Raw genomic sequence first — 13,912 nt, 5'->3', positions numbered from 1 at the left:
TAAAAAAATCAACAAAAAATTAGGGTTTGGATACTTTTGTCATACGGCACTCATCTTCCATGGGTACATCATTAATTTCCTTAATTTATGGGTATTTTTATCAGCGTTCGTAAACTTCATGGATACTTTTGATAGTTTTTCCAAAGAAAAAGAAAGGTGAAAAGAAAGGGGAGAATGCTGATGGAGGTAGAGAAGCGAAGGGGAGTTGAGGCGGCGCTGAGTTGGGAACGTTGAGCAACACTGAATGCTTGGCATTTTAGTGGCTCGTTGATGGCTTTGTGATCAGCTTCGGTCCCGCCATTGTCCTCATCTGGGACGCTAGTCCCGTCCCTCTTCCACTGTTAATAATTATAAAATCGGTCATTTTTATCAATAGTTTCTGATTTTGACTTAGGATCCATCGCTTGTACGGTCTAGATGCATATTCAATTTTTTAGTTCTCTCTCTCTTTATTTCAATTTGCGTTTTTGGATATTGTTTAATTCAAATGGTAGGTGTGGGAGTATAGATCTAGATGAAAAGAGAAGAGGATCTGGAGAGTAAAATAGGGAGGACAAAAAGAAGAGGACGCGGGGACGATAGCAGCGACGGTGGAGGAAGCAAGAGAGAAGAGTATCGGTAGAAGAGAAAAAAGGAAAAAGAGAAAAATGAGGAGGGAGAACAAAGAGTGAAAGAGTAAAAAAGTCAAATTTTGTGTCATATCCATTGTGTCTCAGTGTCTTAGTTTTAAGGAAGAACACAAAATACATGTATTTTATGTGTATTTATATACAACCGTGTCTATAAAAAATTCATATCTCACAAAACAAACTGTTGACATATACCACCATGTCTATATATTAGTTTTCATGTCTCAACAAACAAATGTAACCTAAAATAAAAACTCACAAATAGTTGTATTCATGTAAAGATATTTAAAATTCGTTGGATGATTATTGAATCAAATTTATCAAATTATCTCACAGTTCTTAAATATTAACTTCACATAAAGATACTGCATTTGAATTTTCACCATGAGTTAAAGAATGATTACTTAAAGAAAATAATCACATACCCTATATATATTATTAATAACGGAAAGCTTAGCCAAATTGATGTATGAACATCTTTAGTTATTTTTAGTTATTATTTCTTTGAATAAAATTAGTGATCTCTGATTTTTATTAAGATTTTCATGCTTTTAATCAATGTTTCTTGAAATTTTTTCTTTGAATAAAGTTAATGATTTTCTTATTTTAATTGAGATTTTTGTGCTTTAATCAATGTTTTTTGAGATATATTTAGAAAATTATTGAAAGATTTTAGACAAAATCAAAGAAAGAGATGGACAATCAAAGAAACCTTTGGAAGAAGCAAGGAAGGTGGCATGCAAGAGGAAACAACCTCCCAGGGAAGCAAGAGTTGAAAACTAGCCCAAGGAAGTTTAAAGAGAATTTGCAACCCTGACCTCTTTATATTCCAACAAGAATAACTTGAGTTATAGAGATCCAAATGAAGTGGTTTCAGTGGCATTAGAAAGCTAATATTTAGAGCTTTCCAATAATATATAATAGTCTATAGTGAACGTTCAATTTGGATCACAAACAATCTTCATCTTCCAGCGCATAAAAACAGACCCCAACCTTAGCGTGCCACATGCCTGCGACCCTGTTTCTTTGCCAAAGTGCACCTCCCAGAAACCATTGGTGTGCCATACGCCAGCTCCACTCCTAGGTACAAAAAGTGGCATTCCACACGCTAGAAAGAGGCGCCCCAAACGCCCAGCAATAACCAACTCTAAGGACTCCAACTTTGGCCTTTTTAAGTAGCGTGCAACACGCCAAGGCAAGGGCATGACACACATCAAGACAAGCCTCCCAGGATGGAAAGGTTGAAGCTGGCGTACAAAACACCAGCAAGAGGGCGTGCCACACGCCCATGGATCAAGCTCTCCAAGACCAAAAGAGAAGCTAGTGTGCCACATGTCAATACAAGGGCGTGGCACGTTGAGCCACCTTTTCAGACACTCAAATTCAAGGCACTTTTAAAACAAAAAATAGGCGTGCAACACACTAAGGGTGGACGTGCCACACGCCCAAGGAAGGCATCCCCATATGAAGCTTCAAAGTTGGCATGCAACACGCTAAGAGGGAGGCGTGCAACACGCCAAGGTAGACTTCCAGAATTAAGCAATTTTGTGACATGCCACACGCCAATCAACAAGGGCGTGCCATTTCTACACGCCTTCGAAGCCTCATCCAATGCTAAAAGTTGGCATGCAATACGCCAAGGAGTGGGCATTCCACACGTCCAAGTTGGATGCTCACAGGGCTTGAAAAATTCATGGTGTGCAACACGCCAATGAACGGGCGTGCCACACGTCCAAAGTCCAAAAGCCCATAAGCAAATCAAGTATCACTCCAAGCCCACATTGTATGCTAAAGGATTGAAGCACTAAGCTTTGGATCTAAATCACAAAGCGAGCTGAAGATTAATTGCGGAAGATATGATTTGATTCTGTGAGATTTTAATTTGAATTTGATTTTTAGGTTTTGTTTTAGGATTTAGTATAAAAGGTTCTTAAAAACTTTGACGGAGGACCTTTTGGCTATTTTTGATATATTATTTTTGGTTTTGAAGCTTAGCACGAGTCACTAATTTCCTTGGTTACGGTTAGAAGCTCTGTTAATTCTAATGGACTAATGTTATAGCTTGTCTACTTTTCATTAATGCATTGATGTTTTCTCAAGAAAAAAATTTCGTTCTTCATCACAAGGGTTCGATTCTATTGGGAAATTATTCTAATCTTAACTGAATTCTAATGATTATATTGAAAAATTTGGTTTTTGGAATTAAGCTTGAAAACTCCTTCTCACAATTCTTTAAGTTTTGAAACTAGACTTGATAAGTGACATGGAATCAACTAGGGCTAACTCTTGTGAATTGTGTGGTTTCTAAATCAATGAATGCACTTCACCTCTTTTCATAATCAATTAATCAAGGAATTGGTGGTTTATTAAGTTAAGAGAAATTGAATTACCAAGGGATTGGGATTTGATTACTAATGATTTGCCATAGATACATCTTACATGATTAAAGTCGAAAGTGAAAAGCATTCCTCCTAAAGTTTAACATCTCTGAAACCTTAACTCTTTTACCCATATTATTCTCTCAATCATTTACTGTTTACCTATTTAATTCACTGTTTTATGCTAAAGATCTCTAAAACCCTAAATTTTGATTGTCTGACTAGATTAATTAATTGACTATTGCATGCTTAGTCTATTAATCCTCGTAGGAATGATAATTCATTCTCGTGGTATTACTTGATACGACTCGGTGTACTTGCTGATAGTAGTTTGCAAAAATCTGCATCACAAATATAGAAAATAATGAAAAGCTTAGCGAAATATAGAAAATATCAATCAATAGCTGAGTTGTAATTTGGAAATACAAGTAAATATAGATAGTATCAGTTTGTATATAATTTAGGAGGATTTCTGTTGTTTAGTTTATAATTAGTCTCGATATTTTAGAAAAGTTTTGCTGCTGTGTGAGGATATCAGTTGTATATATGTGTGGTTTATGAAATGAAGAAAGCAGATTGGACAGAACAATTTCTATTATGGTATCAGAGCACGTGCTCTGATACCCAACAAACACAAAAAAAGAATGAAGGGCAGCTTGTAAAACCATGGCAGTAGCTGCAAAATCAGAGAAGAACATTGGAGAAAAATAAAAAATCCTAGAAGGAGGGACGATAAAGATTTACTCGCCATATGGTGATAACCCTGGCAACATAATCACGCAAGTATAACTGTGTGGAGAAAATTATAATGAATGGGTCAAAGCTGTGAAAATCTCTCTTCGTGCTCGGAGAAAATGGGAATTTATCGATAAAACGCACTCCCAACTAAAGAAAAATGTGGCCGAACTAGAGGACTGGTGGACGGTACAGTCCATGATCATATAGTGGATCTTGAACACAATCAAACCAAATCTGCGATCGACTGTGGATTATGCAGAAACCGCACAAGAGTTGTGGGAAGACATCAAGGAATGATTTTCTGTGGTGAATGGCCCGTGGATCCAGCAACTAAAGGTGGATTTGTCAATATGCAAGCAAGAGAGTATGAACATGAAAACTTATTTTAAAAAATTAAAGGTCCTATGGGATGAACTAGCAAATTGTGAACAAATGCCTATTTGTATCTGTAGCAGTTGCAAGTGCGGAATTGGAAGTCAACTTGAGAAATGAAGAGAGGAAGAGAAGGTTCATCAGCTGTTGATGGGACTAGATGGTGTAAGCTATGGCATGGTAAGGTCAAATATCTTGGCAGCAGATTCTTTGTCCTCATTGAACTGTATCTACACGATGTAGATTTAGGAGAAGAGAGTCAGAACAATCACGAAGTCAATAGAAGAAAGAGGGATGGTTGTGCGCATTGCAATACAAACAGGAAGCAAAGCGAGAGGACATGGTTACTATGGAGAAAAGATGGTGACTTGCTCAAAATGTGAAAAGAATGGCCATGATATGAAGGAAGGAGTAGTGACAAAAGTTCATGGCATCAAGGGGCTGAAAACCATAGAGCTCAAGCACGTGCAAATGTGATGCATGCTAGTTGAAGTCAGGCCGATGATGCAGACACGAATAAACTTAAGAAGATAGGTTCAACTAATGAACCGTGGATGGCGATACTAGATATGATTGACAAGCAAAAGCCTGACGATTATGAAAAAATGATCGGTAAGAGAATGTTTAATTTGTGGATTGTTGATGGTAGTGCATCCAACCACATGACTGGAATCTTGAAAAATTTGTGGAAAAGAAAAATTACACGAGGGTGTCCAGTAAGGTTACCTGATGGTGAATAGGTGGCAGCATGCAAGCAAGTAACAGTGATACTTGACGGAGGGCTTGAGTTAAAAAATGTTCTTTATATGCCTGAATTGAAATACAATTTGATCTCAGTCTCTCAATTAATAGATGAGAAAAATTGTCTTGTGAATTTAATTGACAAAGTTTGTGTTATGCAGGATCGCACTTTCAAAATGCTTATTGGAGCAGGTGAACGAAAAGATAGACTTTATTGGTATCGTGGCACACACAAGACTCAAGCTTGTCACATAAAAATAGAGAATCAATTCGATATTTGACATAAGAGATTAGGACATCCATATTTAAAATTATGCAAATGCTTCATGTTTTAAGTGAGAAATGTACCAGCAATGAGGTTAATAAAATTTGCAAAAAAGCTGGAGCGGGCTCCAGAAGCTTCAACAGGGCACATTAGAGGTAGCAATGGAGTTATACAGCGACAAAACCTAGCCTCCATCCTTTCTCACTCATCGACCGCGCTCTCTTCTCCGTCTCGAGCTCGATGACGGCGACAGTTTTGCGGCGACGCAACGCTCCTTGCGATGATGACGGCGACGCAGCTCCACGGGACGGCGACGCCACCTCCTTGCATGGCTGTCGGCGACGCATTGCGTAGTGACAACGCGAGACAGGGCAGAGTGCGGTGGCGAGCTGGACAGCGGTGACTTCTCCTCCGTCTTCCTCTGCCGATGATGCTCTCCCCTCCTCATTGTTCTCCCTCTCTTCTCCCTTTACCCTTTTCTTTCTTTCCTGTTCTCACTGTGAAAAATCCAGGTAAACAAGAAATAAATTTTCCTTGAGTGAGTATCATGCATTAAATATTTTTTATTTTGTTCATTATGACTTATGGGACCTTATAGAACCTCTTTTTCATGTGGAGTATCATATTTCTTAACTATTGTGGATGATTATTCACGTGCGGTCTGAATATATTTGTTGAAAAAAAAAGACGGAAGTTTTAGTTACTTTGAAAAAAGTTTTTTTCTTGGTTGATCGATAGTACAAGTAGCTTGGTTGTGCTAGTGTATGTTGATGACCTTGTAATTATAGAAAATAATGGTGCTATAATTTATAATTTTAAACAATATTTTCACCAGTGCTTCTACATGAAAGATTTAAGTAGGATAAAGTATTTCTTGAAAATTGAGGTTGCTTGGTCTCCCACTAGCATTTTCTTGTGTCAGAGAAAATATGATTTGGACATCACCACTGAAGGTGGGGGTGTTCGGTGCTAAGCCGGCCACTACATCATGTAAGAAAAATCATCGGTTAGCATCAGCTACTGATCCTATAATTTCTAATCCTAGTAGCTATTGCCGACTTATTGGAAGGTTGATATACTTATGTTTTACTAGACCCGATTTAGCTTACAGTGTGACTATTTTGTCACAGTTACAAACTCTTCGCATAGAACACTGGCAAGCTGCTTTGAGAATTGTTAGTTATCTAAAGGGCCATCCTAGCCTAGGTATTCTGCTCCCAAGGGACAATGATTTACACTTATATGGGTAGTGTGACTCCGATTGGACGAGTTGTTCTCTAACTCACAAGTCTTTTATAGGGTGGTTTGTTTAACTTTGGCAACTTTTTCACTTCATAAAAAAATTCAGAAACAACAGGCAGTCTCTGCCTCTTTTGCTGAAGCTGAGTATCGCTCAATGGCTAAGGTGACACGCGAATCGAAGTGGATTAAGGATCTCCTTTTTGATTTATTCGTACCTCATCCTGCCCATTCACCTATGCGATAGTCAAGCGGCCCTGCACATTGCTAAAAATCCATTTTTCATGAATGTACGAAACACATTGAAGTCAATTGCCACCTTGTTCAAGATGAAATTGTGCAGCAACGTCTTCTTCCATCATATATCCCAACAAGTTCAATTGGCTGACATCTTCATTAAAGCTCTCAGTCTCCACAAGTTTAGAAGAATCTTGATCATCTTCATCCTTCTCCTCCATCATCTTTATCCTTCTTCCTTTTTCTCCTTCTCCTCCATCATCTTTATCATTATGATCATCATCATTAAAGTCATCGTCGTCTTCTTTTTATACGTATCGTCGCTATTGTTGTCGTCATTATTGTTATCGTTATCATAAAATTTTTGCCATATTGATGACGTTGCTTGATTCAAAATTGATTTGGATGTATTTTTGTTGATAATTCAGTCATTTTTGTGTGTTGTTTTTAAACTGAGTTTGTGTCACAATTAATAAAGATATTCAGTGTTGGAGTTATGAATTTAAATTATTATTATGATGAATCAGTTCCATTTTCGTTTAAGTGTAGCTTAGAAAATTTTCGGTGTATTTTGGAAATCTTTTAGTGTATTGTAGAAAATTTTTGGTGTATTTTTATTCTAATAAGTTTTGGATAATTCAAAACTCTTCCTCTTCTTCCTCCTCATCTTCTGCTATTGCTTCTTCTTCTTTGTCACCACCATCACCATCTTTTTTTCTTATTTATCTTTTCCTTCTTATTTTACATTCTCAAGTTTTTCTTGTTTTACTCTCTTAACAAAAATAAAAAACAAAAAAATCAAACAAAGAAGAAGAAGAAACACATAATGCTGCAAAATTACTTGAAAGAGGATGAATCTACATTCATTCAACTAAAAGAAAGAAATAAATAAGAAAAAAAAGAAAAAAGTGCATTAAAATAAATATTTTTGTGCATTTGTAGCAAAATTTCGGTGTAGAAGTTTTGAATCTGAATTATTATTGTGATGAATCTGTTTCATTTTCCTTTGGTGTATTTTTTAAAATATTTCGGGTTATTTTGAAAATCTTTCAGTGTACTGTAAAAATTTTTCGGTGTATTTTTATTCTGATAAATTCTGTATAATTCAAAACTCTTCATCTTCCTTCTCCTCCTTGTCTTTTACTGCTACTTCTTCTTTTTCATCATCATCATTCATCATTTTCTTCTTCTTCTTCTTTTCTTCTTCATCTTTTCCTTCTTATTTTACCTTCTTAAGTTTCTTCTTATTTTACTTGAAACATATAATGCTACAAAATTATCTGAAAAAAATGAACCTACATTCATTCAACTAAAAGTAAAATAGAAATAAGAAAAAAAAAGATGAAAAAATGCATAAAAGAAAATATTTTTGTGCATTTGTAGCAAACTTTCAGTGTAGAAGTTTTGAATCTGAATTATTATTGTGATGAATCTGTTCCATTCTCATTTTGTGTACTTTTGAAAATATTTCGGTGTATTTTGAAAATCTTTCGGTGAACTATAAATTTTTTTTTGTGTATATCTATTCTGATAAATTCTGCATAATTCAAAATTCTTCCTCTTTCTCTTCATCTTCATCATCTTCTGCTGCTGCTGCTTCTTCTTCTTTTTCACCATCATCATCATCTTCTTTATTTTTTCTTATTCACCTTTTTCTTCTTATTTTATCTTCTCAAGTTTCTTCTTGTTTTACTTTCTTAATAAGAATAAAAACAAAAAAATTAAACAAAGAAGATGAAGAAGCACATAATGATACAACATTACTTGGAAGAGGATGAACCTATATTCATTCAACTAAAATAAAGAAAAAAATAAAAAATGCAACACTAAAGAAAATATTTTTGTGTATTTGTAGCAAAATTTCGGTGTAAAAACTAAGAAATTTCTGTGTATTGTTAAAAAATTTTGGTGTATTTTTATTCTGATAAATTCTGCATAATTCAAAACTCTTCTTCTTCCTCCTCTTCATCTTCTATTGCTTCTTCTTCTTCATCTTCTTATTTCGTTTTCTTATAATTCTTCTTGGGAGTAAAAATGAAATTATATATATATATATATATATATATATATATATATATATATATATATATATATAATGTTGTAAAATCAATAGAAAGAGGAGGAGAAAAAATACAACAATAACAACAACAAAAAGAATGACGGTGAGAATCAAATAAGCAAAGAAAAAGAAGAAAGACCGCAAAAAAAAGAAGGAGAAATATAAAGAAAAAAGAAAAGAAAAAGAAGAAGGAAGAGGAGGAATGCCAAAAAGACAAGTATGTGTAGCAATCTCATAAGATTATTATTGTAAGTTATGAATAAGCCTACAATTTTTTTTATCAAAAATAAAAAGATTCAAATTTACAACTTCTTAAATAAATATAAAAAAATAAATATAAAAAAACTATGTCATTTAAGGTCATTAACATGAATAAGCCTACAATTAAGATCAAATACTAATTCATCATAATTAAAACAGCCGATTTATTTTGGTTTACTTAAGCGGACTAGTGAGCTAACCACTAGACCAACCTAACTTCGTTAAAACAGCCAATTTATAACACACCTCAAATAATTGATTAAGTGGAGTTATAACTCACCTAAAGCAACACGTCACCCTAATATTACTAATTTTCTTAAAAAGATTCTTTAAATATTTTGAATGAATCCTTGTAATACGATATAATGAAGTACAAAGTATATGAGCATTGTAATACTACAGTAAGAACTAATTACTACTATTTTGTGCTCCAAAAAATAAAAGACTAAATTTGCTTAGTGATAGTACATGTAATCAACCAAGTAACTAAAAAACGAAATGAATATTTGGAATTTGGATACGCAGCGAGTCTCTGGACTTGAAGGTCTAATTATGCATCCAAGCTTAAATAATAATTAGGATTATATCGACGGCTAATCGCCTCTATTTCTGAATTCATTTAAAAAATATACGTTAAAAATAAGATTGAACATGTTAATATGTGATGATATTTAAGTATATTTAAACATGTTTAATGAATAATTTTTTATTTTTTTATTAAGATACAGTTGAACACACAAAACATGCGTGTCAAACGAATATTGATGTATATCCGATAAATCAAAGAAGTATCCGTACTTTATAGTTTATAGAACTAAAAAAATAAATTATATTTTTAAATAAAAATATTTATAAAAAGATATTTTTAACGTGTCCCGTAGAGTAAGTGTTATATAAATAATATATTACAACTTCTAACTTTTGTACCAAAATTTGGCGCGTCTCCATATAATTCCCACAGGAGAAATTCAGGTAAAGCTAACTACTATCATTATTTTTACATGAACATGTATGAAACAGTCCATAAAAATCGATTTGTTTTAATAATTTTGAAGAGAAACTTATTGAATTCATTGAGCTCGCGTGGAATTTTCTTCAGTTGGTTCGTGGCGATTTCGGAAGATACAGAGAAAAGAGAGTGAATTCAACAATGCTACATGTATCGAAAGATGCACCCCGGTCAATTCCACAACCGCGTTAGTGCCTTCTTTTACAATTCTATTATATATACTCATCATCACAACAATTCAATCATCACATCTATTTCTATCTCTTAATTAATTAAGCATGGCTGATAATAATTCAACCAGGTTCAACCTCGCATATTCAAGTTGTACGTCAAGGAAGCAGAGATAACGCAATTCGATTACAACAGCAACACCACCCAACTCCGCTACAACATGGTGCTCAAACAAGAAGCTCAGCATCTACTACGACAAGGTTTTAGCCAAAGCCTTCTTCATGGACACGCAATTCGCCACCGCCGACGTCATCACTTTCATGAACTCCTTTAGGCAATACAAGAAGCAAACCAACGCCATGAGCGGTGTTTTCTCCGGACAAGAGAACATTTTTCTTGATTATAGCCGCTATTCACAGATCAGCGATGACAAGAACAGTAGGTCTTTTGATATCTACGTGAAGCTCTACTTCAGGATGAGGTTTAGGCTGGGTGATGTTATTACTCGCACTTACAGGCCCAAAGTGAAGTGTGATCTCAAGGTTCCATTCGTCAATGCCACCAATGCTTTCACCTTCTTTACGCCCACCAAGTGCGATATTGATTTCTGATTTTTACGTGTAGGGTGGCAATGCGTAAGATAGGCAATCCTGTTGGATTGGATTTGATCGTTATTTAAGTTAATTCGTTTGTTTATTTTATTTATTTTTTATTTGACTTTGTATAATAATGTGAATCAGTATACATGATTCCATGTAATAAATAATAAGAAGTGTTAGGACTAATATTTTTGTTAAATTTTGGCTATTACTTAACAATTAAAAATAAATTAAATAATTTTATACCATTGAATATAATTTTACACCATTAAAAATATCATTGATAATTAATTAATGGCTAAAAACTATAAAATTTACTGATCTCCTGGACTTTCTCGTAAAGAATAAACTATGCTTTCATAGTGCAAAACTTCAAATCGATCGCTTATTAAATCTGTCTTCTTTTATTCCTTTCTTTGTGGGTTTGAGGGTTTATCTGTTAATTTAAATGAATATGAATTGTGTTGTATACTTGTGAAAGCTATGTGGTATTTTTCCAATGTTTATAATATGCATAAAAAAGTATAGGTAGATAATTTTTAATCAATCAATTTTAAACGATTATAATTTATAATTATTAATTTTATAATTAAAAAAATTAAAATAATTATTAATTAATAATAATTAATTAATATAAAATATAATTTAAAAATAATTGTTAATTTCTTATTAGTTAAATTTTTGTTAGTTATTTAGTAAGATTATTCTATTAATTATCATATTCTGTAAGAAAAGTATAGGTAGACAACATAAACTAGTTAACTTTGTAAATAATTTGAATTAATAATTATTAATTTTAAATTATTTTTTAAATTAAAAATTTAATTAATTGATATTAATGGTATTTTTGAATCAAAATTTACCTTAATTTATTTTTACTTCCATTTACCATTCACCATACAAAATCACAAATCCTAATCCATCTCCCCAATGTCCAATGTTGCCGCGGTTTCATCGTGCCCCCGTTGCATCGTCCTCATACGCCATCGCCGGTCATCCTTGCATCCTTCTCTGCCACCTCATTTGCCGTTCGCGCAGGAAAGACAACCACCATCGCACTGCTGCTTTCCCTCCCCGCATCCCATCGTGAATTGTCCATGCAACACTCTTGCATCATCGCCACTCTCCCGTCGCACTGCTGTCTAATCTGCGCCACTCGCACCCACGCTGCTCGCTCGACGCATCTTCGCCGCTCGGGACTTTCATCCCTATCGCTCGCATCCTGTAACACCCTAATTAGCCTAGGCCTTACCACGCGTCGCAAAGCAAAGGTTAATCAGAGATTACGACAATTCTAAACTCTTACATAATATATATAGAAAGAATAGTATAATCTAGAAGCCTGATGAAGGATATAACTCAAAAACAGAATTTCAAAAGCGCAAAATGTACTACGAAGCTACTAGCTTAAGGTACAAGAAATAGATAAGATACAACAAAAGATAAGTATATAATATCATAGGAAACCAGTCACGACTCGCGGAGTTTAAGCCGGCTAGCCATATACAGGAACACAGAACCATACAGTGAAAACAGCTTATACAAGTTCTGTTCTCTCAAATACATGCCTGTAGGCAAACAAAATACAAAATGAGAGATGTATAAACAAAATAAACCAAAAAGACTCCAAAAGAATCCAAGATACTCCGCTTCTGTCACGATCCAGAGCAACTCACCGAGGTGGATTGCGACCTGCATCTGAAAAACACAAAAAAATATGGTATGAGAATCGGAGGTTCTCATTATGGTAACAGTTTCTAGTGATGTAGGATATAAGACCCCGGGACGCCAAAGGCAATCCTAAGTTCCATATCCATCACAAGATTTCAAACTTAAGCATTCTAAAACAAATAAGCATAATATACCAACATTATCTTAAATAAACCAGGTAATCTATCTTAGGAGATTTCTACTCTAACCAAACACCGATGTCCCACAGCCTTCACCAACCGATCCTCCATGCGATCTCATCGCCACTGCCTTCTGAACCTCCTCAATCCCAGCAGAAAACACATGTAATATACAATACAAGTAATACACAAGTAGAAGCATATAAGGCAAATATTTCAAATAGCAAGTAAGCATGTTATTCAATTAGGCAAGCCATTGCAATTAAATAAAGAATACAAATAGATCGAAAATACAAATGATGAATGCCTGCCCTATTGGCTGTGATATCACAATGTCGGTTCAACTGCCAACCCGATACATCTCCATGAAGATGTTGCCCTTCAGATTTCTCATATGGGAACCCCCGAGATATAGTGCCCGGATCACTGTCCAGGTACCGGCGCCTGCTCGCCCTATAGATCCGAAGGGATGCGAGCGGGATACTCTTGCATCAGACATCACATCTCAATGTAAGCGGGATTAACCACCATCCTTACGCCGCCGCCGCTACCTCGACAGGCGGGATTAACCACCATCTCTGCCAGGCGCATAACGTCTCATAATATCATATAAAAATATTATTTCCGTGGTTTTCAAAAGTATTTTTAGTATACAGAGATCCATAATCTCAATCCGAGTCCCCGACTCATCTCAACCACTGTCCATTCATAACTCATTTTCCAAATATCAAAAGTTCATCATTCCTCATCACATATATCAATCATCCTTCACCTAGTGTCAAACCATTCTCAGCACGCCAGAAACCTAAGCCTCCGTTTTCTAATCTATCATAAAATCATTTGCTAGAACCCTTAAGTTATATCCCATGTTCTAATACTCAAAACTAGGCGCAAAAGTCTTAAAATGGTATAAAGAAGCTTACAACGATGTTGGGAAGGCAGAATAGTTAAAAACAAATAAAATTTTGAGAAACAGGGTGTGTGCGGCCGCACAAGGGACTGTGCGTGTGCACACTCCTGAGAGTTTTAAAATGCGTGCTTACGCACAGGATTGTGTGTACGCACAGATGTCAAGTTTTACAAGGATCTGTTCACTCGCACAACCTGTGCCAGCGCCCCCAACAGACCAGCCTCCCCAACTTGTGCGTCTGCACAAGCCTGTACGTCTGCACAGGTTGAAATTCTTCCTTGATTATGTGCGCGCACAAGCTGTGCTAGCGCTGCGAACAGAACGCACTTCCCTACCTGTGCGTGCGCACAGATGTGTGTGCGTCTGCACAGGTCAAAATTTTTGCAGGGTATGCATCCGCACAAGAGTGTGTGCCCGCACCTATGAGTAATCAAGAAATTCTGCAACTTTGCAG

General features: G+C 35.3%; 1 pseudogene; it reads left to right on the top strand.

Annotated features, from left to right (window-relative positions):
* The first annotated feature begins 10,088 nt into the window (after nt 1-10,088).
* On the top strand, nt 10,089-10,897 carry LOC112701145 (NDR1/HIN1-like protein 3; annotated as a pseudogene).
* Nucleotides 10,898-13,912: the final 3,015 nt, after the last annotated feature.

This window comes from Arachis hypogaea, chromosome 7, assembly GCF_003086295.3.
Source record: "Arachis hypogaea cultivar Tifrunner chromosome 7, arahy.Tifrunner.gnm2.J5K5, whole genome shotgun sequence".
In the NCBI taxonomy this organism is placed as follows: domain Eukaryota; kingdom Viridiplantae; phylum Streptophyta; class Magnoliopsida; order Fabales; family Fabaceae; genus Arachis; species Arachis hypogaea.
The sequence above is the reverse complement of the archived record's forward strand: the minus strand, read 5'-3'. Positions and strand labels throughout refer to the sequence as shown.